The following is a 27,047-nucleotide window of genomic DNA, read 5'->3' as shown; positions in this document are numbered from 1 at the left end:
AGAGGTAACTACACCATGTACCTTTTCTTCTCCCTCTTCCTGCTTAGCTCCTTCAGTAATGGAGCTGTGTCACAGTCAGGGCCACTCCTTTGTGCCATACAGCCAGCCTGATAACATAATTCTTTACATGTTAATACGTATGTGTGTGCATCTGTATGTATGGGCACACACATCAAGTTGCACGCACACACACACACATGCACGCACGCACACACATGCGCACACACATACACACACACACACACCCTTATATACAATTTACTTTCAGTTGGTCAACTAAAATGAATGTCTACATCTAAACCACTCTACATGGAAAAATTGTATGCAAGGATACTTCTTGGTGCATGGAAATATTACTTAAAAAATGTAAACATTCACCCACGTGGGGGACTGTGTCCCCTCACCCCGCTGCTAATTATATATACTACCTCCAAGATTGCACAATCTCCACGGAAAGGGAATATTCCACTACCTAGTGACTGTCAATTTTGTACACCCGTTGACTGTCTGTATATTTGACCAAACTCCCAATCGACCAAATCAACTCAACCCATATATATATATATATATATATATATATATATATATATATATATTTCACACAGACAATGCATTCAGTAAAAACTGGAAGAAAAATCCAGCCAGGATAGAGTTTTCACTATATGATACTTTAAACCTCCTGCAATGGAGGCCCATAGGACACATGCAAATGACCCCACAAGGACACCAAATGTTTTAGCTACATGGCTACTGAATGCCCATGACTTTTTACTTTTTAAGTGTTTATCGTTACATTCAGGCCAATAAAGCCAAACCCAACTAGTTGTGGACATGCATGTTTCAGCCTTTTTACAGACCTCATCAGCACAGCACAGCATATGTGTTTCTGAGGTATAGCCAAACTATCTACTAGGACCCAATCGGAGAGAGGAAAACAGCAAGAAAAACATACTAGTATTTCTGTATTCCTGGAACCGAATTCATTCTCAAGTCTTGGTGAGTACCTTCACGCGAAAGACTCTGTTTTCATAAAATCTTACCAAGATCTCATTGAAATATAGACTGTACTTTATACAACATATATCATGAAGAAAAGCAGATTAAAAATAAAGATGACTGGGGTCCACAGGTGCAAGGATAAAAATATGCCCACACCTGGTGTACCCACTGATGCCAGTACTGGAAAAAAAGGTAATGTAGAATCCTCAGTGCATTGAAACATTCCTACCACAGGGTTAGGCCAGACTCAGGAGGAGGCTGGCCTTGCTGTGGCAGAAGTAAATTTGTCCACAAAAACTGACAGACCAAAAAAAAAAAGAGATGTAGGGATGACAAACTAGACTATTCAGGATAAGGAAGAAATTACATAGTGTTCTTATGCAAGAAGCCCAGAATTTCCAGACAAATGATATGCAGAAAGATTAAGAGAGAAACTAGTGTAAAGAAAAATACTTGCAGATGAAAAACTGTCAAAAGCTACAAATAAATATTTGCATTTATTAATACAACAGATCCATGAAAAACATTACATAGATGAAGAAGCCTTGGGTAGCCTTGAAAAAGAAGTGAAAAAGGAAGTGTGAAAATACAAAGAACAAAACCCACAGATTTTTGAAAGTCATAAAAAAAGAAACATGGATATGGGAAAGAAAAAGACTTTTGTTATGGTGGAATATTTATGCAGTGCAGAAAGCCAAATTAATCAGTATAAATAAGCAGCTCCAAAGATACTTGAAGAGAAATACAGGCAAAGGTTTAAGAGGAGGTGACCTTACTAACAGAACCTTGGAAAGTGAGACCAGGTGGATTATTAGATGGAGAGCAGATGAACCCCCTGGTCTCAATGACAAGGTTCAGATAAAACCCTTCCTGAAGAGTAGGAGAATACGTAGACCAAAGTAATTATGTCTCCACTTTGAATGTTTGAATGATATATTCTGTAATACCTATACAGAATATTATCTAATCTACCTATTGGAGTATTACAGTCGTTCAGGCTCAACTGAAGGGTTATAGGTCCCTTATGCTATTTATGACCTTAATGCGCCTTGCTTGTATACAAGTTCTATCATAAAAGGCCGAGATTGTCTTTATATTGTTTTCCCATCCTATGACTGTAGGTTATCTTAGAGCTCTTATAACATGTTCTCTATAATATACTTGGTATATTTATTATAAATGTACATATTTGATTTTTAAATATTATAATGGACTTTTCATAATGTTTTTTATAATGTTTTTTATAATTTTATACAATTTTTTTTGTTTAATGAAGTTCGCTTAAGTTAATGGACTTTTCAGTACTGTTTCTGTAATGAAACATGAGGCGACACACCTAGCACTTTTAATTGGAATGTGTCTTACACGTAGAACTTGTAACCAATCAGAATTTATGGAAGGCTTTTAAAAAGTTTGAAATTATGTGTGTTATTATCATAAGTCTGAAGAAGCCTGTTGGCGAAAGCGCTCACTTTGTCCTGAATTAAAGTTTTATTGATTATCCAGAAGTGTACGTTGTGAACTATATTTTTGGAACTACATCTTTGGAGTTATACTACGTTTCATTGCCATAGGGAACAGCGTATATGGTGACTGGAACATTTTATTATATACTTTTTACGCTTGTTCCCGTCTCAGCTGGTGTGCTACTCTGCATTTGGATTATCTTTATATTTTATTTCTCGTCGGTGCAGCACTCAAGGAGGATGGCGAACGTTAATAATCAGAGCATTGAATTGCCTTACGTTCCACCCGTGTTGGAGAGAGCCAACAAGTTTATCGAACGTTTTCAAGTTTGTGTGACCGGAGAGGATAATTTGTTACTGGACTTTGAGCCCAATGCTGAAGGGAACACGGACATTGACAGCGATGTAAGTAATTTAAGTGTTACGAAAGATCTGCAAGAGCTTGAGACTGCCTTTATAAAGTTAAAAAGATTGCAGGTACAAAGACAATACTTTGAAGCCTGCTTAACTAAAAGAATTATAACGCGTGGGCTCCGCATTTTGAAGATGCCCACGTCAGGCAACCAGTTCCCGGAACTCTTATATCGCTGGCAACAGCTCAATCTTGAGCTGAGCTTCAACTACATGAAGCTACTTGTTGAATACCACACGCCAGAAGAGAACAGACTGAGACTTTTAGTGAATAGATTATTTAGTGATTTTAAGAAAAAATATATTGAGAATGCGTTTGTAATAAGGCTTGAAAGAGTATTAGAAGATGTCATGCTGTTGGAAAAACGTTTATTTGATCAAAAGAAGACTAAAATAACAAGGGACACACGTGATTTTAAAAATAATCACGTTTTCACTTGGCCGAGGGAGAGGAATACTTATGTACAAGGAGTTAATGGTTTAAATGAACCGCATAGTTATGTGAATGCAACAGTTAGAAATCATGCATATAAGCAACCTCACAGTGGTTCGTTTAATGTTACTGCTGTTGTGAATGGTGTTAGTAATGAGTCAAGAGTGATTAATGAAATACCAATCAATAACATGCATAATGGTAACACGCAAGACGGCAGACAAGTAATGAATGCAGGTACTGCTCTGCCGATTAAGGATCAAGTGAATAATACCAGGGCAGGGGAAGGAATAGTCAGCACACAAGGTGATGAAAACAGTGAGTTAGGAGCCCCTGAGATGATGGGTGAGTCGATGGGAAGTACTGATACAGTTAATAGTAGTAAGTCACCCCAAAATGATACAGTGGTTAGACCTAAAGCAAGTAGTACTTTTTTTACAACGAATAAGGTTCCTACTCCATTTCCAATAGCACAAGATAATTTTTTGGAGAGGAGACGGTCCGCCAGCAGGGGCAGGCAGAAGAGGAAGGGCCCCATAGAAGAGCAACAAGGTCCCACATTGAAAAAGATGTGGGAGAGACCAACTCATTAGTTATTAATCTGTCTAACAGAGTGTTGAATATATATGAGGAACAGGTCTTAAATAAAGGCCTTAGCTTCATTCCCACTAAGAACAGTGACCTGGTCGATACTGTTATTGACACTAAACTATTTATTAGAAATGTACAATTAAAATTGGACTATGGACAGGAAAATGATAATACAGGACCTACTAAATTTCGAGCAAATAGTACATTCATTCCACAATTGCACCCTACTATTGAAGTATTTGGCAAAGTCCTAGAGAATGATATATATAAGTATTTTCAAGACAAAAGGGTTATAAGACACGGACAGAACTTAAACCATTTTCAAAGGAAAGCATTAAATGATCTAAGGCAGGATGAATCAATAGTCATCAGACCAGCCGATAAAGGCGGTCCAATTGTCCTGATGGACACTACCCATTATAATGATAAGATGAAACAACTTTTAAATGATGATGAATCCTATCAAAGAATAGAGTATGAAACATTGGTAGATAAAGTATTCAGTGTCTATTACACCTTAGATGATCTTATTATGTCCTCAGATATCACAAGAGAATTATACGAATTCTTCAAAGTCAAGGACCCGATAATACCAGTCATTCAGGGATTGCCGAAGATTCACAAATGTAATATGGACCCACCCATGAGACCTATTGTGGCAGGGCAGGGTTGGGTCACGGAACCACTCTCAGTCTACACAGAGAGTCTACTGAGACCATTAGTAGATGACAACAAGAGAATACTTAAGGACAGTAAGCAATTTCTGTTGGACTTATACACTTATACGAAACAATTGAGAGATGACCAACTTTTTTTCTTAGTGACCCTAGATGTTGTGAGTCTATTCACGGTAATCCCAAATGATACTGGTATTAATTTTATTATAGAATATCTAAGAACACACTCACATTTTTCCACTAAGAAGGTGGATTTAGTTGCTTTGTTGCTTGAGACCATTCTTGCTAACAATGCATTTGCTTTTGGCGACGACATTTATCTCCAGAAGGATGGCGTGGCTATGGGCACATCCTGTGCCAATAGCTACGCCAACCTAGTTATGGCCATGTGGGAAGACAAATATGTATGTGAGAATGTCCACTTTAAGGAATATGTGGGCATGTATTGTAGATTTGTGGATGACCTCTTTTTTGTGTGGTTAGGAGATGAGGAATCCCTAAGACGTTTTGTCACCTATTTAGATACATCCACAGTTTTCTTGAAGTTCACTCTGAATTTCTCCAGAACTAACATCTCTTTCTTAGATGTAGATATATATAGATTGTCTAATGGAATGTTGAATACGTCTATACATAGAAAAGGGTGCTACAGGAATACTCTACTCCATAGACAAAGTATGCACCCTCTACATGTCTTTAACAATGTCCTAAAAGGACAATTTATGAGAGTGTCCAGACTTAACCCCAATGAAGAGCGTTATAAGTCCGAAATACAGGACCTTAAGAATAGATTCTTAGATAGGGGATATGGTGAAAAAGACATCAATGAAACAATTATTGCAGTGGACTTATTGAGGTCCAATAGAGCTAGACCATATTTTTTAGAGCAATTGGAACAACCTGAGGCTGTTATACCATCTATGAATGAGGTTAGGGCTACTCTGTCCTTTAGCCAAGCTAGTTTGGAAGTGAAAGGACTTATGTATAAACATTGGGACATCTTACTATCCGACAGGGAAGTGAGTAAGGTTGTAGGCCCTAGGCCACGAGTAACATATAAGAATCATCCTAACTTGAAGAGTATATTATGCAGGCCTAGATATGTCCCTAATAAGCAAAGTAAGGTAGGTGTGTTATTGAACACAGTACCTTGTGGCAAATGTAATCAATGTACTTTTATAAATTTAAATACTGAATTTATACATCCTATAACAGCACAAGTGTTTACTTTTTACACTAACACCAACTGTGAAAGTAAGAATGTTGTTTACGTTGCTATCTGTAGTTCATGTCCTGCCTACTATATTGGGAAGACCAATCGTACCCTAAAGGAACGTATTAGGGAGCATAATTACCAGATTAGAATAGGTTCAGATGTTAATGCACTAGCTAGACATCATAAAGCTGCAGGCCCTGACCATAGTTTTAAATTTTATGTCCTTCAGATACTCACACAAGGTTTAAGAGGAGGTGACCTTACTAACAGAACATTGGAAAGTGAGACCAGGTGGATTATTAGATGGAGAGCAGATGAACCCCCTGGTCTCAATGACAAGGTTCAGATAAAACCCTTCCTGAAGAGTAGGAGAATACGTAGACCAAAGTAATTATGTCTCCACTTTGAATGTTTGAATGATATATTCTGTAATACCTATACAGAATATTATCTAATCTACCTATTGGAGTATTACAGTCGTTCAGGCTCAACTGAAGGGTTATAGGTCCCTTATGCTATTTATGACCTTAATGCGCCTTGCTTGTATATAAGTTCTATCATAAAAGGCCGAGATTGTCTTTATATTGTTTTCCCATCCTATGACTGTAGGTTATCTTAGAGCTCTTATAACATGTTCTCTATAATATACTTGGTATATTTATTATAAATGTACATATTTGATTTTTAAATATTATAATGGACTTTTCATAATGTTTTTTATAATGTTTTTTATAATTTTATACAATGTTTTTTTGTTTAATGAAGTTCGCTTAAGTTAATGGACTTTTCAGTACTGTTTCTGTAATGAAACATGAGGCGACACACCTAGCACTTTTAATTGGAATGTGTCTTACACGTAGAACTTGCAACCAATCAGAATTTATGGAAGGCTTTTAAAAAGTTTGAAATTCTGTGTGTTATTATCATAAGTCTGAAGAAGCCTGTTGGCGAAAGCGCTCACTTTGTCCTGAATTAAAGTTTTATTGATTATCCAGAAGTGTACGTTGTGAACTATATTTTTGGAACTACATCTTTGGAGTTATACTACGTTTCATTGCCATAGGGAACAGCGTATATGGTGACTGGAACATTTTATTATATACTTTTTACGCTTGTTCCCGTCTCCGCTGGTGTGCTACTCTGCATTTGGATTATCGAAATATAGACTGTACTTTATACAACATATATCATGAAGAAAAGCAGATTAAAAATAAAGATGACTGGGGTCCACAGGTGCAAGGATAAAAATATGCCCACACCTGGTGTACCCACTGATGCCAGTACTGGAAAAAAAGGTAATGTAGAATCCTCAGTGCATTGAAACATTCCTACCACAGGGTTAGGCCAGACTCAGGAGGAGGCTGGCCTTGCTGTGGCAGAAGTAAATTTGTCCACAAAAACTGACAGACCAAAAAAAAAGAGATGTAGGGATGACAAACTAGACTATTCAGGATAAGGAAGAAATTACGTAGTGTTCTTATGCAAGAAGCCCAGAATTTCCAGACAAAGGATATGCAGAAAGATTGAGAGAGAAACTAGTGTAAAGAAAAATACTTGCAGATGAAAAACTGTCAAAAGCTACAAATAAATATTTGCATTTATTAATACAACAGATCCATGAAAAACATTACATAGATGAAGAAGCCTTGGGTAGCCTTGAAAAAGAAGTGAAAAAGGAAGTGTGAAAATACAAAGAACAAAACCCACAGATTTTTGAAAGTCATAAAAAAGAAACATGGATATGGGAAAGAAAAAGACTTTTGTTATGGTGGAATATTTATGCAGTGCAGAAAGCCAAATTAATCAGTATAAATAAGCAGCTCCAAAGATATTTGAAGAGAAATACAGGCAAAGGCACCTAGATATGGAACATTTCACAACACAAAAAAATAATAAAACAAAGAGCAATTGTAGAAAATTATGTTATTAAGGCAGAAGTTAACAAATATAAATTGAAGTCATGGCTTATCTGTGGAGTGAAGGACATAATGGGGAGAACTCCAGCAGAGGCAATGTTGCAGCATGATGGAATAATGGTTCCCCAGACTAAAGAGCAGCAAGTGGAGAGGGAAGCATCCGAAGAAGATATGCTACATAGTGATGCTCTGGAGCCTTCTGTGAGAGACTGGTACAAAAGCCCAGTTGACATTGCACAGCAAGGAAAGGAAAAGGAAACATAAGTATGTTTGATGCAGGTAATTCTGAAGTGTGATGGACCAGTGAGTTCCCATATGAAGGAGTAGCAAATGAAATAGGGAGTATCTGAATAGGATATGCCATAGGAAGATGTTCTGGAACTTCCTGAACAATATTTACAAGAACCAGACAGCAAAGATGATGTTCTCAGTTCAGAAAAAATCGATCTAAGGGAAGACCTGCATGATTTAATAGAGATGGATAGACATATTAAGACAGATGAAAAAAATAGGTTACAGAAAGTAAATAAAACCTAAAGTGTCAGAAGACTAGTAAAACAGATGAACACAGTAATCAGGACTATCAAACGAAATTCATCTGATATAACATAAATAAACAGTATGTATTACTTTGCAGCTAAACTAATCATGGATAAAATGTTACCAAAAAAGCATAGGAATATAAAGGAAAGGAAGGGAACAAGTAAAATGCCACCATGGAAGCTTCGAATAGAGAAACTTGTAACACAATTAATACAAGTAGTATCACTAGGTTAGAAAATTATAGAAAAGGGAACAAATCATCAAAAATACTTAGAAAGATAGACGTGGTAAAAGCAACACACAGTATCAAAACAGACCAGGATCTATCATACTCCACTGTCAATAATAAGCTAAAAATATCAGCACAAACAAAAAAAGTTTAGAAGTTATGCAGATAACTATAAAGAGAAAGTATAAAATAAGCAACTCATTAATGGTCCCAAAACATTTCATGGAGAACTGGGAAACAAAGCAAAAAGAACAGAGAACACCATCAAAAAAGAAGGACTAGACATTTTTGAGAAATATTTATGAAGACCCCATTAAATATAAAGATGCTGAATGGATAGAATAATTAAAAGAAACCGAACAATGGAATGAGATGAAGCAACAGCCAGAGAAATTGAGACAAAATTAAGAAAAGCTCCTAAGTGGAAAACCTCAGACCCAGATACAGTACCTAACTTCTAACTAAAAGCATTAACATTCTTAAACAAAGACTTAGCACTGAGTAAATATTACATGCATGTCCTAAACAAACATCAACCTGGTTAGCAATAGGAAAAATGTTAATCCTCCTTAACAGTGAACCTGTAAGTCATTCTAAGAACTGGTAACCAAACACTAAACCACAACATCATCATCATCTTTCGGCTTTTCCCATTAGGGGTCGCCACAGCGGATCATCTCTTTCCATTTCTTCCTATCCTCTGCATCTTGCTCTGTCACACCAACCGCCTGCATGTCCTCTCTCACCACATCCATAAACCTTATCTTAGGCCCTCCTCTTTTCCTCTTACCTGGCAGCTCCATCTTTAGCATCTTTTTTCCAATATACCATTCATCCCTCCTCAGCACATGTCCAAACCAACGCAATCTCATCTCTCTTGCTTTGTCTCCAAACTGTCCAACATGAGCTGACCCTCTAATATACTGATTCCTAATCCTATCCATTCTAGTCACACCGAGTGCAAATCTTAACATCTTTAATTCTGCCACATCCAGCTCTGACTCCTGCCTTTTTGTCAGTGCCACTGTCTCCAGCCCATACAACATAGCTGGCCTCACTACCCTCTTGTAGACCTTCCTTTTCACTCTTACTGGTACTCGTCTGTCATAAATCACTCCTGACACTCTTCTCCACCCATTCCACCCTGCCTGTACTCTCTTCTTCACCTCTCTTCCACATTCATCATTACTCTGAACTGTTGATCCCAAGTACTTAAACTCGTCCACCTTTACCAACTCTACTCCCTGCATCCTCACCATTCCTCTACCCTCCCTCTCATTTACACACATATATTCTGTCTTAGCCTTACTGACCCTCATTCCTCTGCTCTCTAGAGCATATCTCCACCTCTCCAGAGTCTCCTCAACTTGATTCCTACTCACACTACAGATCACAATGTCATCTGCAAACATCATAGTCCACGGGGCCTCCTATCTGATCTCATCTGTCAACCTGTCCATCACCACTACAAATAAGAAAGAACTCGGAGCTGATCCTTGATGTAATCCCACCTCCACCTTAAACACTAAACCACAACAAATAACTAAAAAACAAAAAACAGAAACCAACTGTGTACCAAATATCACCATTTTATTATACTGAGCACGTTCATCTTGACATATGTTTAAAAGACTTAATCGGAGTAAGTAAATAAAAACAACTACACCATATTTAAATGCATTAACAACCAATGAAAGGCTTAGAACTAGAATAAATTAACCTGTCATCACTATTAATTAACAAAACATTTTGTATCTTAAAGAATATATATTTATATATACAATCATATTAGACTATCTTTAACCACCAATTCCATATTCAATAACCCCTATGGCTAAATAAATAATCATGTTTAAGGAAATACACACTTGCTACTGTACAAATACTATTATTAATATAATACTGACCAGAGAAATTTTTCATAAAAATTAAAAAAAAAAAAAAACGTGAAACTTTCAAATGTCAACAAAGCATTTAAATAGAACTACTGACCCATAACTTACCTGACAATATCCAAACGATATAATGGAAATGATACAGAGTTTCTAGTCACTTATAAAAAAAAAATCCATTTTGTCAATAGAACAATAAGTAACAAAAGAAAGACATATGGAGCAAAGGGTCATGTGTTGCTAAATAAAGCTATAATAGAAAATTGTAAAAACGAGGAATAATCTAATTACTGTATGAATAGATTACAAAAAGGCATCTGACCGCACCCCACTTTCACGGCTAAAAGAGTGCTTACAAATGTATAAGATATACCCTACATTTATCAAAAACATTGCAGTGACCATGAAGCAGTGGCAAACCACTTTGCAGCTGAGCTGTGACAAATGGCAAATTACTGTCCCAGGGATAAAAATTCTACAGAGAATGGCCACGGGTGATTTTATTTTGTCACTGCTGATATTTCGTCTTGCCCTTAACCCATTAAGCTATTTACTTAGCAGATTAGGCTATGGGTCACAATTTGGATTCCAGAAACTAAATCTTGTTGAAAGATTTCTCATCTACTTTTTGTGGAGGACTTAAAACGGTATAGTTCATCAGATGAGGAATTAAAAGCACTAAATGGTTACAACTTTTTCAGATGATATAGGAATGGCATTTGGTCTTGATAAATGTGCACAGCTACATTTAAAACAGGAAAGTTGCAACACCAAGAAATTACCAACCCAGGACAGGAATGTGATACAGAGAGAACCTGAGCAGGAGGGAGTATACAAATAATTGAAAATAGATGAAGGATTGGCAATAAAGCATTAACATATTAATGTTATTAAGCTCAGTAAGGAATACTTTAAGACTAAAACTAATACTGAAAAACTGCCATGACATCTAGGAATAAAGCAAAAGCTATAAATTAATTTTTGTTTATTGTTCTAACTTACAGTTTTGGGGGTGACTGGCCATAAAAAGTACTGTATTGGATCAACTGATTCCAAAAAAAAAGAAAAATGCTTTATGCTTATCAAATTTTTTTGTTGTGACTTTCGTCTTTTCCTAGTTAGGTGTCGCCACAGCGGAATTCCGGTCTGCTAATGACTGGCAGTTGATTTTTACTTACCGAGTTGCCAGCCCTGACGCACAACCTTCAACGAAGGTACGCCCATTCACGCATGTCTCCACGCAGAAGACACTCTAACTGAGAGTCGAACCAGACAGCGTCTTACTGTGAGGCGACAATGCTGCTGCAGCACCACCACCACGGATTTTATGCTTATCAAATAATGTATATAAATTAGTGTATGCCAAGAATGTATATTCCTCATACTGAAAATGGTACAAGTCTCCTCAAAATTGATTACATGTAAAGATATGCAATTGTGGGGATACATACATGTCTGCAAACCTCATAATATCCATTAGTTTTGCAGAAGCATTTTGGTGTCAAGCAGGAATGGAAAACAAACCAGAACTACACAAAAATCAGACAGCAACTGAATGTCTCAAAAAACAAAAGAAAAATATAAGAAAAAGAATCAGGTGAGAAAGAAAAGTGGAAATGCCATAAATATAGAGGCAAGTACCTATACCTCCAGGAACAAACTCATGTTGACCAAGATCTGACAGAGGAATGGTTAAGGAGAAGTGAATTAAACAAAAAAAAAAGAAAGGCTAATAATGGCAGCTCAGGATAGTGGACTGTGTGTGTGCTGGTTCACGAACTCCACTGAAAAGGATGAAAAGATGAAAGACAAATGCAGGCTTTGCAAAAAAATGGTAACAGTCACACATCTTGTTGCTGGCTGTGATACACTCATGGCAGATGATATACTGCAAGGCATAACAATGCGCAAGACTTGCACTGGAGATTGCACAAGCACTACAAACAGAAGTAGCTGAAAAGCACTGGGGAAATGAACCACAAAGCAGCATACAGAACAATGAAGTTTATATCACATGGGATTCATCCATTACCAACAATCCAATAAAACAGATGCAAGAAAATCAGATAAAGTTGTCCATGAAAAGACAAAAGTAGCATTGACTGAAACTGCTACACCAAGCGATTACAGTGTATAATATGTACATAGAGCGAGACAAAGTCATAAAACACCAGGGTTTGCAGGAAGAAATGAGAGCAATAGTAAGAGAAACAGGTCTAATAAAAAAGAATTTACAGTCCTACTTAGATATGCTACCAATACAGGAAAGCCTGCATGAATTACAGGATGACACAGGTCTGAGCATATTTCAGCTGCTAACATCAAATATTAAAACAATACTAATTTAAAGAACTCTCATTTTATGCTGACTTATGAATGGGGTTCATTCCCATCATGGTACTGGAAACCCAAAATACTTGGAGAAATTAAACAGTTATATCAACTCCAAAATAACATCAACTTTCAACCTTAACTCCTTCACCATTAGAGGTGTAACAAAGGCCCTAAAGAAACAGCATACAGGGCTTTTGTTACATATTACGACTAGTCTAAGAATGTTAAGGAAGGAAAGGCAAGCCAGTAGTGAAGGGGACAGCCATACATACATGCACACATATATATATATATATATATATATATATATATATATATATATATATATATATATGGGTCTACTTAACATCAATGAAATGCCACTTACCCGCAACCCGTTTCACCGAGATGAAAACACGTACATCCCAGAACACAGACTGTTCACTCCAGGTAAGTAACCGCTCACTCATCTGAAGCAAACACAAACAACAGAAAACCAAACCCACCCATGTGGGGGGACAGTGCTCCTCACACCCCCCCAACTAAATATACCAACTTTGAGATTGCACTACCGTGGGGGTAAGGGGCAAAGTTCAACAGAATGGCGAGCGGTTACTTACCTGGAGTGAACAGTCAGTGTTCTGGGACGTCGGTGTTTTGCTGCAGTCACTGTTTTCGTGAAACGGGTTTCGGGTAAGTGGCATTTCGTTGATGTACAGAAGACCCATATACATACATACATATATATATATATATATTTATATATATATATTTATATATATATATATACACACACACACACACACACACACACGTGTGTGTGTGTGTATATATATATATATATATGTGTGTGTGTGTGTGTGTGTGTGTGTGTATCTATATGTACATGTATCTATATCGCTCTCTCTCTCTATTTATATATATATATATATATATATATATATATTTATATATACAGATTGATATATATATATATATATATATATATATATATATATATATTTATACGGTGATTGCTCATTGTTATTCAAAAAGAAGCACGCTGACTGGACAGCCCAACCAGCATTCCCATTGTAAATTAAGTATATACCAACGGAAAAAACTCTGGACCCTGAAGTACCAGCGGCCAGACTTTCTATTGGCATAGGCTGGGGACAGCAAAATACGAGAAAAAATAGGTATATTCTAGAAAACTAAATAATCAGTCAAAATTAGGTCTATGTGCACAACATCTCATCAAAGTTTATGGTGAAAGGGCAAATAACTGAAGTGGCCAACCAACAAGAAAGATCAAGTGGGATGTGCCCATTTTCCCCCAGACCGGTTTACTATATCTACGGTGGTAATGGCAAAAGAGGCTACAGGCTCCCTAGAAGAGGCGAGATGATCCCGATGGGGGTGGGGACAGTTAATATGGTCCTTCCATTATTATGCCAGTTCTCTGTTAGCTAAATATGGTAAACCAGATTTGCTGCACATATATATAAAATTTTCTAATTACAGCCACCAAGATACTAGGTGCATAAACAGGGGATAACAAATATCAGGTATGCTGCAAATGTAATCCTGTTACTCTATGCCCAGTCCTGATAGCTTTACACAGGAAGAGATGCTGAGCTGTTTATAAAGTGCAAAGTGCAGCTGTGCAAGTAAACTTAACACAGATGGGTTATGTACTGCCTAGGACATAATGGCCGGCCAGCTTCCAAACCTTCAGGGCACATTCCATGCACCCAAACCATCAGCCAACTCAAGCAGAGCAGACTAAAATTTAGGTTTGGGTGCCAATCCCTTTAGAGCTTTCATGCCAACTGAGAGAAGGAAGCTAAAACCCTGAGAAGGACAATGTTAGGAAAATAGTAATAAATATCCACACCCTGGCATAACAGCATACAAAAAACAAGGGGGATGCTGAAAGGCAGTGGCTACTGCAGCAGTTAGTTCTTCATTTGATCACTGATGTCTAAGCTAACAGTTATCATAACTTAGGCTGGGAAGATGATCAAGAAGCCCATGGAGAACAGTCTTAACAATGCTTGTTTTAGACTCTGTGAAGGAATCTAGTTTATAGTGCGCTTGCATCTAGAATGCTTCTAGAATCCAACCCTTTCCAAAAAGCCACAAAAGATGCCAAGGCCCTGGTAGAATGGCTTTGATTCTACCTGAGATAGTTTTTCTGTAGTGGGAGTAGCAAAAAAAGAAACAGACTATTTCCAAATGGTTGTCTTGTCTTGTGCTGTTTTAACACTAGTTGGCCTTTCTTCTTACCTTCACAATAAATGAACAACTGATCAGAAGTTCTGAAAGAATTTATTTCTGTCCAGATAGTACCCGAGTTGTCTGTGGACATCCAAGATATGAAGTATCCTTTCTTCCTCATTTTTGGGTTCAGGGAAAAATACAAGGACATAAATAGATTGGCTAAATGTAAACTCGGAGACCACTTTAGGCTTTGGAAGGATTAGTTCTTAAATAAACCCTATCTCTGTGGAAAATGAAATAAGGTTGATCCACCATAAGAACTTGCAACTCAGATACTCTTGTTGCAGAGGTCCGAGCAATGAGTAAGACTTTTTTTCCATGTGAAGAAATTCAAATCAGCCTGATGAACTGGTTCAAATGGAGCAAGTGTTAATTTTTCTAGCAAAAAATTTAACCTCCAAGCAGTAGACACCTATTTTCTAAGAGGTTTCTTGTGCAGCACTCCTTTCAAAAAATGTCACACGATACTGCACTGAAACAGGGGGATCCATGCTGAAATGACTGACAAATGAAACTTGATTGAGTTAGACAGATCACAGAATCATAACTCACACAAATAATGTAAAATCAGGGAAAACACCTGCCCTGAATTGCTGCTGGTTCTTTTGTTGTGACCAACTAGAAAACCTAATACATGATTTTCTAGCAGCAAGCCTTCTTGGCTCCACCAATACCTACTGCATGTCTTCAGGAAAAAAAAGTGCCTAAAAGGTATTAAGAGCATATCATCCAGGCAGTTAGTTGCAGTTATCTGAAGTCGAGAAACAATATTTCTCTGACAGAATGTAAGATGCCTACAGGGTGAGATTGTGCTGAAAAGCTATATCCCAGGCTACCATGGCTAGTCTGCTCAGAGGATAAGATCTGGCTCCCCCTTGCTTATTTATGTATCACATTTATTTATATTTTATCTGATACTTGTTAACTGGGAAACAGCACTGATGCCAGTGGACCTATTTCTGTCACAGCCCGGGGTGAACACAATAGATACATGAGATTATAAACAGAGTGAATGATAAACTGCAATATATACATGTATTACATAAAAGGTAAACAAATATTATATACAAATGAATATCATAGTTGGCTTGAGGGTATAAAAGCAACACATAAATAATATTACATAGAGAGTGAATGACAAAACGCAATATATACATACATTATATACAGAATGATGTCTGTAAACACTCAGAGATCATGATGGACCACTGGTGATTTAGAGAGTTGACAGCATTTATGAGAGCAAACATCTATTTTATGTTGATATGTATTGGTCTGTCTTTTTAGTCCCAAACACCTCCACTTTTATCCCCATAGACATTACTCCCCAAGCAAAGTCTAAGGCATCTGTTGTGATGCACGTTGCTGGAGCAGAAGGGGAGAATGGAAGACCTAGATTCCAAGATTTGATGTCTCCATCACATAATTGTCCTTTTCACAAATCCTAGAATTGGAATTTGAAAGGTTAAGGTATGTTGGTGCTGGGAACATGGAGATTTCAGGTACCACTGCAACCTTCTCATGTGGTATCTTACACGAGGTATCATGAGTATCAGTGATGCCATAAGACACATAATCCTGAGGAATTCCCTTGCTGAGAAGCAAGTCTGATGGAAAACCTCAGGAACAGATCTAAATTCAGATCTATTTTTACCATGGAAGAAAAATTCTTTGAACTGAGGTGTCCATCAGAAAAACAATCCTGTGAGGAAGAGCCAGAAAAGACTTCAGAATGTTCTTTTAGAATCCCAGCCTGTGTACAAGATCCCTTACCCAAATGAGGGATTCCTGACACTTTGAAAAAGACTCGTCAAAAGATAAGCAAGTCATCTTAATAAGGAAAATGTGAATACTTTGCAGAAAGCAGTAAGCTATCACAGCAGCTTGACAGTTTGTAAACACCCCTGGCACAGCAGATGGCCCAGAGAGTAAGGCAGAGAACTGATAATGTGATCCAGATGGATAAATCCTTAAGAAATGCCTGAAATCTGGATCTATTGGAATGTGACAACATGTATCTTTTATATCTACAGCCACTACGAAACTCAAAGTGATAGCATTTTGAACAAGGGGACTATTACAAACTGGTTCTGAAAGGAAAGGTCCAAAACTGATCTTCAAGAGGCTTCTTTCTTTGGAATCAGAAACAATTTTTGAATAAAATCATAAACTAATCTGCACTCTTGTACTGCAATTGTCTGCCTTACTGGGCCTGTTAAATCACTTTTGTTACTGCCTCACTTTTTGTAAATCTTTTTTAGCTAGTTTCACTGTGTGAAAGATATTGATTGGAAATTTTCTCCATTTGTTAAGCATCTGTTTGTTGCTCTAACTTTCCTGTCAAGGAGTGTATCATATAACTGATTTGTTTGCAGTTCATTCTCTACAGTGCCCTTGCTCATTTTTCTGTTTAAAACTTTCATTTAGTGTCTCACTGCTATTTTCTGCGGTGATAACACTTCTGTAGTGTTTTCTGCCTAAAATAGTGTAGCTAGTAGCTGTAGCATGGTCCAGTTTCAGCATTGCTGTCTCTGGGTCTAGTTGTTTGTTAGCAGTGGCTGGTTGTTCTGAGCACATTTTCCAGACCATCTTGGATTAGCAGAATCAATTCTTCACTTAAGTGAGAGTATAGTGTTGATTGGCCACTGTCTGGTAAAGAATGGTTGGTCTAGGGCTTGGAATAAGCATCTCATTGGTTCTTGTGAGATTTTTTTTTAAAGATGTTTCAGGCTGAACCTTCTGGTACTTAATACCTACCTTTGTGAAGATTTTTGCTATTTCACACAGAGCTGAACGGAGGAGAGACACTGACCACAACTTTGATCTGTGATATACAAGTATCCTGTTTTCCTGCTTATTTTTACTAGTTTTATTGCTAAAAACTAACCTGCACTCTTGTATTTCAATTGTCTGCCTTACTGGGCCTGTTAAATCACTTTTATTACTGCCCCACTTTTTGTAAATCTTTTTTTAGCTAGTTTAACTGTGTGAAAGGTATTGACTGGAAAATGTCTCCATTTGTTAAGCATCTGTTTGTTGTTCTGATTTTCCTGCCAAGGAGTGTATCATATGACTAATTTGTTTGCAGTTAAAAGGATTCTCTAGTGTCCTTGCTCCTTTTTCCGTTTAAAACTTTCATTTAGTGTCTCACCGCTGTTTGTATGCTGTGATAAACATTTCTGTAGTGTTTTCTGCCTAAAACAGTGTAGCTAGTAGCTGTAGCATAATTCCCCATCCTCCATCCCTATAGTTGTCTTCTTCTTAAACTTGGTGGCTTTGCAGTTGCCCACACCTATTGTAAATCTGATCTGGGACACTCCTCCCAGTCCAGTCTCACTAGCTACTTACTAAAGAAAGAACATTTGGGAAGGCCAACCCCCATAGTGTCTTAACCTTGAATTATCTTCTGTTCCTCCTTTCTCCCTTTCCAATCTACAAAAAAAAACTTTATTCAGCTGCTTTTACAGTATTTGTGTTTTCTCCTCATACTCTATTACTTCATCTTGCTTTTTTAGCTACTTGTTCTCTAAAGTGTTCAAGTGCATCTTTTCTGCTGCATTTATTACTGCTTGTTTTTAGCCTGTTTAAATTATGTGTTATTCTAAGCCTCTTAGTTTTGGTTTAAGCACTTGGGCTTTAGGCGTACCAGTTTTGGTTTAAGGACTTGGGCTTTAGGCTTAGCCCTTAGCACTTCTTGGCCTCTCTCCCTCAGATTCCGACAAAATGGATGGACAATTTCCTATGGTTTCTCCTGCCAACCTGGTTGATATGGGCATTCTGAAACAGTGTAGCAACTGCCTCATGTACACATACAACCATCTACAATTACCACCTAGGAACACAATTTGTGAGAGATGCAATTACATTAAGAACCTAGAGTCTATACTCTCTCCATCACAAGCCAGTACATCTGGCACTGAGAAGGTTATCAACGCAATCACTACACCTCAAACACCACCCACAACACACACCTACATATGTGGAGGTTCTCAATAAAAACAAACCCAAACAAAGGAGACCTTGGAGGCAAAAACACACGCGAACTCCACAACCCTCCACACCACATACTATGCATAGTCCACATACCCGTGTCTCACAACTACAAAGGCCTAACCATAAACTCAACATATCAGTCATAGGAGACTCCACTGTGAGAGACACAGATGTGTGTCACACCAGGGTGGATAAGAAGAAAGTCACAGTTAGTTGTCTGTCAGGTGCCAGAATCTGCCATATCACACATCCACTCAAGTCTCTCAACAACATGTACTGTTATGACTCTGTCATAGTACTTGTTGGGGTGAACAACTTGAGACATACCTCCCTGTACTATATGAAGAGGGACATGATTGAGCTTGCTGGATGCTTGTCCCAGGCAGGTATGTCCCTAGCCATAAGCAGCATTCTACCATCACCCAGAATTATGCCTCAATACAAACAGAAAATGATTGACTAACAATTGGCTTAGTTTCTGGTGTCATTCTAGGGGGACCCAATACTTGGCAGCCTGGGAAAACATGACTGACAGACCACAATGCTTTGCTAGAGATGGCCTGCATCTGTCTCACTTTGGCTTCAGGCTTCTGGCAAAAGCTCTTGCCTTCCCCATACTGCCTTTTTTAGGAAAAGTCCTGAGGCCAATAACACCAAAATAAAAATTTCAACAAAACACATATTAAAGGTCATGCTGTTAAACACTAGGAGTCTAAACATGAAACTGCACTCATTGCAAGCATTCTTAACCCTGGAAGATGCGGAGATGTGTGCAGCCACAGAAACCTGGTTCAAAGCTGCAGACAGCACCCAAGCTTTACCTGGTTACTCATCTTATCATACATTCAGACTCCAAACTGTGGGCTTAAAGCCAAAGGAGGTGAAGTGTCAATATACATTAAAGAGACACACACACACACACACACACACACACCCCTCCAGGCTGGTCAAACAGTATGATGCACAGGAGACACTCCAGGTGCAGGTAACTGTTGACAAGACCCCTACTCAAATCATAGCTAGCTAAAGACCTCCAAATTTGACTCAAGATGCCCACTCCACCTATCTGGACCTCTTAAAATTTATCAAGATTCAACCCTTTACCCTGATCCTGGGAGACTGAACTACCCAAAGACTGGAAAAACTACTCATGCCAGAACGCAAATGCCCAGTGATTCCTCAATTTTTATCAGTGCAAATACCTTGGAACGGCTAGTCAATAACCACACAAGAGGTGATAACATCTTGGACTTGGGATTAACCAACATGAGTAACCATGTCAGCACCCCTACATATCATCCCTTCTTTGTAAGATCCAACCATAAAGTGGTTACTTTCGAAGTCAGCATCTCTCTTGACCCCCCTGTAGCTACACAGTCAATCAAAAAAACTTCTCCAAAGCTGATTACAACCTCCTGATGGATGGTATTAACAGCTTCACAGCCCCCACCCCCTCTGCTGGAACTGGCAACAATGCCAAAATCTACAACAAAGTACTATACGAGCACTTGCATAGATGCATGGAATCAGAAATACCTGACAGGACAAAATCACCCCCCACAAGGAAGAGTAAACCTGTCTGGTGGACATCTGCAATTAATAAACTATATAACAAAAGGAAAACATTGCTGTTCACGACCAAGGAGCAGCAGGTGCCCACTTGGAAGCAATCTCTCCTTAGCCTGAACAAGCAAATACGAGCACTAGTGAAATCCTCCAAAGCCAACTTGGAGTCCAAATTGGCCACATTTACTAGAGACAATCATAAGGCCTTCTTCACATATGTCCGCAATCTCACCCAAGCACCCAAATCTGTTCAGAACTGGTGGACAAGAACGCCACATACAAAAATGCTGTAGATGTAGCCAACCTACTGGCTGACAGATTCAGCAAAAACTTCACCCCTATCATTAATTCAGGACATCCGCAGTACCTGCCTCCCTTTATCTCTAGGGAGCAGGTCATCACTGCCCTCCAAAAGCAAAAAATACAGCCTCCATGGGACCTGATAACATCCCGTGCTGCAACCTACATGAACTCAGGCATGAACATGCAGCACCCTTAGGCACCCTATTCAACCAAAGCCTGAGTACCGGCTTTGTCCCAGCTGAGTGGAGAGCAGCCACTGTCATCCCTTTACACAAAGGTAGAGCGTCCAACAATTCGGGAAATTATAGACCCATCAACCTAACTATCCTGATCTGCAAGGCCATGGAACGGATTATCATGGCCCTCATTAGCAGGGACATTGCCAACCTCCAAACACTTGACCCCACACAGTTTGGCATTGTCAAGGGGAGGTCATGTCTGTTAAATCTGGTCTACTTCTTTGAGACAGTCACCAAAACCATGGATGAGAGGAAGTCGATGCACACTGCCTACCTTGATCTGGCCAAAACCTTTGACACTATTCCCCATAATAGAAGAAATTTCTCAACTAGGCATCAAGCCATATGTTATCAGATGGGTAGCAAACTGGCTCACTGATAGAACCCACCTAATCACACTAGGAGAAACCACCTCAAGCAGTAAACCCGTAACAAGAGGTGTACCCCAGGGATCGGTCTTGGGGCCTCTGTTATTCGGGATATACTTCTCTGAGGTGCAGGCCAAACCAGTGAGTTATGGCTTACCACATTTGCAGATGACTGCGAGCTGGGAGTGGTCATCAATTTCCCAAGTGATGTGGACTTCCTCCAAGAGGGTCTCACCCAAACAAATGACTGGTGCCAGAAACATGGCCTCAAGCTGAATGCCAAAAAATGCATCATCATCCCCTTTGGGGAGAGTGACGTCCCCACATATTATCACATTAATAAGAACGTCCTAAGCATGCAATCAGTCGTGAGAGATTTGGGCACCCAGGTTGACAGCAACCTGACTTTTGACCATCATGTTACTTCTGTTGTATGGAAAGCTTTCTACATGGCCCACTTCATAAGTAAGGGCATCTCATCCAGGGACAAGGAGGTCATAACATACCTGGATTCTCTCCTTATAAGGCCAGTTATTGAGTACAACGCCCCCTCTGGCATGTACTTTGCAAAGCACATGCAGCAGCTGGAGAGACCACAGAGATTCCAAACCAGAAGAATCCAGGGCCTCAAACATCTACCCTACACACAGATAGGCTAAAAGCCCTGTCCCTCTACTCAGTTTCATACAGACTACTCAGAGGTGACCCTCTGTCTCGCATACAAAGCAATCTCAAACCCCACCTTGATGGGACTGCTGCATATCTGCAAGTCAAGCTCCACTCGAGTAACCCACACACGCGACCTCAACCTAGTCTCTGACATCAATAGGACTTGTTGGTGGGACAGATTTGTGTCCCGGAGACTCCCCCATCTGTGGACTAGATTCCCGCTCCATATCAAGCAGAATACCTCATTATCCCTTTTCAAGTGCAACTTGGATAACTGGATGGGAAACGGAAAATACACCCCTGGGATTCCACCTGTGTCCCTGCTGGATAGGGGCTTTGGGTGCTCATCTGTCTAAACATGGGCTAAACTCTTGGCTAGGCTTATAGGGGCCTCAGGGCCAACAGCCTAGTAACTAATGATGATCCTAACTGAAGAGAAGTGACAGCTTCTGTCACTCTCTTAGCCTGCATATATTGGATGACAGGAGGGAAAATAACAGTTTGGTCTGGCAGATGAGGAATCCCTAAAAAAAAGGGGGGGTGGAGAGAGAGATCGAGACTCCTACTGCCACCTAAGAACTGTCAGGGTGAGAGGGGAGGAGTCAAGTCCATCCTATAATCATTCAGACTTATTAGGCTGTCCTTTGTCCTGAGGGGTTCCTGCTTTCTTTATGGAATCTCCCTGTCACTAATTTTTAAAAATGTTCTTACCAGCAGAATGCAAAGATTGTTTATTTTACTTTTTAATGAAAATGGATAAGGAAGTGTAGAATCTCTTGGTAAACTTGGATAATAAGGGCTGACTAGTCAGAGATCCCTTGAACCAGCTTCCCCTCCTCATTACACTTTTAATGAAATCTGCTGCAGCAGGTCTAAAAATTAGTTCTTTATACTACAGAGAATTTAACATTTCATTTTTGACAACTTTTGGGAAGTTTTGTGAAAGCAGCCTGGCAAACCTCCTCATAGCAGCAGCCTTGAAAGTGACATCAGTAGTTATATATGCACATTTGAACAATATGTAGTGACATGAACAGCAGAAGGCAAATTAGACAAAGCAGATTTTTTCCAAACTAGAGGTAACCAATGCCAAAACATTTCTCATATTCTCAAGTGGCCAGGATAATATGAGCCTGACAGCGGAGAACTATAAAAACAAGAGTTGCGGAAACATGCTCTCTTGTCCCAAACTTAACAAAATCCTTCCCATCCTTGTCAAGAGCAGGATTACCAGAAAGGCTCATCCAGACTGTATTACTGTATTGCCTTTCTATATTTTGAATACTGTAGTTTGTTTTCTTTACCTTGTGTTTTGCTTGCATTCTGTTTTAACAGCATATTAAAACTTCAAAAGAGACCACAGCTCTCTGTTCTGAGTCAGGCAGAATTTTTCCCACCCATTTAAGTTGTCTTGTTAAATACCACTGTCTTCTTATGTTAATCTGACCATATATCTCATTTCTCTCTACTTTCACTGGCTTATGTGAGTAATCACAAAATCATCATTTTACAGTATTTCATAGTACCAAAATACAATCCATCTTTCTAACTTCTCTAGTGCACACTGCAGAGTGCATTCTTTTCAATCTCTTATAAGTGATTTCTCCTGTCCACCTGGTGAATCTAAAGAGACATGGAAGAGCTCCCTGGGATGACAAAAGGACAAAACCACGCAAAATCTGAATACCAGGCTACAACTCTAGTGCCAACTTCACCCCCTCTCACTCCTACAGCATCCATGGGACCAGATGACATCCCGGGCTGTGTACTACATGAACTACAATATGAACTGGCACCTCACCTAAGTGTCATGTTTAATTATAGCCTCACCTCAGGTTACCATGGAACTTATAAACAAAGACATTGGCAACCTTCAAACACTGGACCCCACCCAGTTCCAATCTTGTCTCCTGAACCTGATTGACTTCTTTGAATCAGTCTCCAGAGCCATGGACAAGGGTAAGGTGGTCCACACAGCCTATCTAGGCCTTTGACACCATCCCCCACTCTGGAATCATAGATAAACTTACTAAGTTGGGCATTAATCCCTATGTCACCCAATGGGTTGCTAAATGGCTTACTGATAGAACCCACACTGTAAAAGTAGCCGACTCCAAATCCAGCTCCAGACAAGTGACAAGTGGAGTACCTCAGGGTTCAGTCCTGGGGCCGTTCTTGTTTGGCATCTACTTTAACAAAGTTTGCAGATGACTGCAAACTGAAATGATGTGGATACTCTACAAAAGGGCCTTACAGAAACAGATGTGTATCCATGAATTACCATATAGGTGGCAGTACACTAAACACAGAAAATGTGATAAGAGACTTAGGGACACAGGACAACAGTCAGGAAATCCTTCTATGTGGCACACCTCATCAGGAAGGGCTTTTCATCCAGAAAATGGAGGTCATTGTCCCACTGTACTCATCCCTCATTAGACCCATTATAGAATACAATGCCCCATTTGGTATGTACCTCTCAAGACATCTGCAACAACTGGAAAGGCCTCAGAAATACCTCACTAAAAGAATCACAGGCCTAAAGCAGATGCTACGCTGACCGCCTTAAAAACTCCACCTATACTCTACTCAGAGGCGATCTCTGCTTAACATACAAGGCCATGTCAAACCCAGAGCTGTTGGACATGCTACACTTAAAGAAATCCCAATCCCTCAGGGGATCTAAACCTTGTCATCACAATAAACAAAACATGCTGGAGGGATAGGTTCCTGACCCAGAGACTCCCCAGACTCTGCAATAGATTGCCCATACATGTCAAGCAGAGTGCCTCTTTGGACCTCTTCAAGAGGAACCTTGACGATTGGATGGGAGAAGGGATCACGTCAGTTGCCCTGCTAGACAGGGGTCCAGGAAAGTAAATAATGTGGGAAGAAATAGATAGGCCCTAGGGCTGATAGCCTAGTACCAACCTATGAACCTATGATTAGCATTAACAAAAATGTTTAGCAGCAGAAGCAGCAGCTGGATTTACTAAAGCTATAGCTGCTGGCTCAGGTTTGTCAGTAGTGTATAAAAACTTAAAAGACTAAGAAACCTTATATAATCTGCTTTTTAAGGGGCAGCAGGCTGACTGTTGGGAAACTGCAGGCTGTGACAAAATCATCATACAAAGCAGAAAGAACAGGAGGACTATGTGTAGGTTCATGAAATTGCAGTTGCATACACACACTTCAAAATCCGGACCAGAAATCTGTGTAGATGTTGCATCATCCATCCCTTCACAATCCTTTTGAGGTTCAAACTTGGAATATCTTCTGGAAAAGAGGAATTCCTTTTTCTTTTAACTCAGTCAGCCATATAACAAGAGGGGTCAAGAACTTGTAATAAACCCCAATAAATTACACCTGTCCAGTGACACAGAGACAACAAAGGATACATGTTTAGTCTTTTGTTTCTTTTTGACAAGAATCCCTACAGAAACATAATTGCCAGTAGACAGCAATTCCCTGCCCCTTCGCCCAGGACTGATAAAAGTATCTTCGCCCTTGCTCAAGGGCAGAACAGCCCCAGAGGACATGTCCAATCCTAGTCCATGGTGGCTGTATGGACTATACCAGTGGGACCAAAGGAAAAAGATGAGTGGTTTGAGGAATGAGCTTTGCCCACAGCAGTGTCACCCACCTGTGGCTGAGGCAAAATATCAGCCAGCTGGGCTGGCAAAGGCTGCTTTAACAATCTTTTTTTTTTTTGTGGCTGAAAGAAGGTACAGTTGAGGAACTGGTGGTTATTCCATTATTAAGCCGAAAAAGTTGCTCGATTTCCAGGGTAAAGCTAAGCAGCAATAGTAGGTAAAACAGTTAAGTTGTAAAAAAGTAACTTTCCCCACCAAAATAAATGCAGTAAAAAGCACTTTAAACATTTACCCCAAAAACTAAAATAACACCAGTTTCTCAACAGAAAATGTAATTTTAAATAATTTTTAATAACTTTTTACTACAAAAGTAAAAAAGTTACACTCCCTTTAAAAGTGAACAAAAGTCGCATCTTCTTAAGCTTACATATATGATGTTAATCATGATGTTAATAAGTTGGTTATTAATTTAACATCTTACACTTTTACACCTAGTGAACTTGGTGTGTTGAATAAAGGCTTGGGATATGTACCATCTTTTTGTGTGTCTCACTATGATGTAATAAAAGATGTGAAGAGTTTTTGCAGAAATTTAAATCTCAAACATTTCTTTGCCCACAGAGATACAGGTTCGAGACAAACTGATGAAGTTGGATTTCATTTAAAAAAATCAGAATTTGTACCCCCTTATCATAGTACTATCAAAACTTTTGAGCAGTTAGTCCTAAAGATTTACACATAAATCAATCACATCTTTTTCACCCATTTAATGACAATCTGTCTCTATCTGAGAGGAAGGCTGTTAAATCTTTGTCAGAAAATAATAACAGTTATAGTAGGAGCTGACAAGGGTGGAGCTGTGGTCATATGGGACAAAAAGGAGTATACACAATAGGCTAAGTGACAGTTATCTGATAATACCTTTTATTCTATTATACCAACTAATCCTACACAGGAATATAAAAATGAGATATATACATTTCTTGACAGGGTTAAGGATCAAGGTATTTTGGTTCAACTGAAGGGTGATGTACCCAAGCCTCAGCATTTTTATTTGGTTCCCAAGATTCATAAGTCCCTTAATAGCCCACCTGGGCATCCTACTGTGGCGGGCAGAGGTTCATTAATTGAACCATTGTCCGAATATTTGGAATATAAGTTGAAACAGCTTCTTCCATTGGTCACAGCTAGGGTTCGAGACACCAAACAGTTTTTATTTTTGATGGATAATTTACAGGTTCCTCTAACAGCCTATTTGGGGACACTAGATGTCCAATCTCTTTACACGAGTATATCTCATGTAGGTGGAATAAGGGCTGTACAATATTGGATGGAACAGTCTAGATTATCTTTGGAAGAGGAAAGGGA

At 39.0% G+C, this 27,047-nt stretch overlaps 1 protein-coding gene across 1 annotated transcript in view; it reads right to left on the bottom strand.

Annotated features, from left to right (window-relative positions):
- REXO5 (RNA exonuclease 5) overlaps nucleotides 1-27,047 on the bottom strand; it is a 1,525,618-nt gene that overhangs the window by 126,649 nt on the left and 1,371,922 nt on the right. The window lies entirely within an intron of this gene.

Source organism: Protopterus annectens, chromosome 12.part0 (assembly GCF_019279795.1).
Source record: "Protopterus annectens isolate FY-2018-M chromosome 12.part0, PAN1.0, whole genome shotgun sequence".
NCBI classification, from domain to species: Eukaryota; Metazoa; Chordata; order Ceratodontiformes; family Protopteridae; genus Protopterus; species Protopterus annectens.
Note: the sequence above shows the minus strand (reverse complement) of the source record. Positions and strands in the feature narration are given on the sequence as shown.